The sequence below is a fragment of the Prunus mume genome, linkage group LG8 (assembly GCF_029339155.1).
Source record: "Prunus mume cultivar Tortuosa linkage group LG8, ASM2933915v1, whole genome shotgun sequence".
In the NCBI taxonomy this organism is placed as follows: Eukaryota; Viridiplantae; Streptophyta; class Magnoliopsida; order Rosales; family Rosaceae; genus Prunus; species Prunus mume.
Window position 1 is genome coordinate 14,688,189 of NC_142705.1, and position 1,278 is coordinate 14,689,466.

Genomic DNA, 1,278 nt, shown 5'->3' on the forward strand with positions numbered 1-1,278 from the left:
TTTTTAGGGTAAACTGCCGAATACCCCCCCTGAACTATATCGGCTATTGAAATCTCCACCATGAATTATTTTTTAGCCAATTTAGGCATCAGATTATTTTAAATGGTCAATTTAACCCCTGCCGTTAGTTTTCATGCAATTTCATCCAATTTTCTGTCTAAATGTTACATGTTAGGCACGTGACTCACCTTTCAATTAAAATTTAATTTTTTAAGTTTAAAATAATTAAATTATTAAAACTACAAAACTTAAAAAAAACAAAAAAAAAAACAAAAAAACAAAAAAACAAAGGGGAAGGCAATCTACGTCTTCTCCGGCAAAGGCAAGTTCTCGTGGCCATCGAGTGTGACGTAGGAGGGAGAGTTCAAGTCGGATAGGATGGAGGGGTTCGGGGCGTTCATCGGATCCGACGGCGACACGTATCGGGGCTCTTGGTCGTCGGTTCGGAAGCACGGATTTGAGCAGAAACGGTACGCGAATGGCGACTTCTACGCGAGCCCAAGAAGCATGGCCAGGCCATATCAAAAGGGCATAAGAACTACGATTTGATGCTCAATCTTCAACTGAGTATTAGGTACTTTTTCTGATTTTTCGACTTTACAAGTCGTGGAGTGATTTTTTGCTTATGGGTTTTCTTTATCAATGGAGGTTGGTGTTTGATGTTGTGGTGTTTTTGGTTTTTAGATACTCTATTGGGAAGCATGCTTTGGTTGATTAATTCTTGTTGGATTTCACTCTAAGAACGGTTCTTCCTCCAGCAGCCTATTCTTTCACAGCTTCTATGCCAAGGGCTGAAAGTCTTTTTTGAATGGGTTGCCTGGGTTTAGTTAGCCTGTAAACGAAAAGGAAGCCATGTATCTGGGAGGAACTAATATTATAATTAGAAATGACAAACTTTATTATATTTTGGTATCGTCCTTATAAAATGACAATCTTATCTTTATAATTAATAGAAAATTGGATGGAAGTCTAAAAACTTGATGACAAGTGCTAAATTGACGGTTTAAAATAATCTGAGGGCTAAATTAGCTGAAAAATTAATTCATGGTGGAGATTTCGACAAGCATAATAGTTCAGAAGAATATTTGGCAGTTTACCCTTTTTTTATTTAACTCCTATTAACAACAATTTCTTGTGTCACGTATCTGGTTGCATCAAGTAAATGTAGTTTGTCTCTTTTTTTTTTGTCCCTACCCAAACTCAGACCAACTCAATATACACACAACTTATCTAATTTACATCCAAAACGTAATTGAAATCTCGAAAAAGCAAAGACAC

General features: G+C 36.7%; 1 long non-coding RNA gene across 1 annotated transcript; it reads left to right on the forward strand.

The window, feature by feature from the left end:
- Positions 1–248: 248 nt before the first annotated feature.
- Positions 249–908, forward strand: LOC148914804 (uncharacterized). Its single transcript, XR_016122767.1, has 2 exons — positions 249–574; positions 685–908. It is a non-coding gene; the product is annotated as an uncharacterized LOC148914804 (long non-coding RNA).
- The last annotated feature ends 370 nt before the right edge of the window (positions 909–1,278 follow it).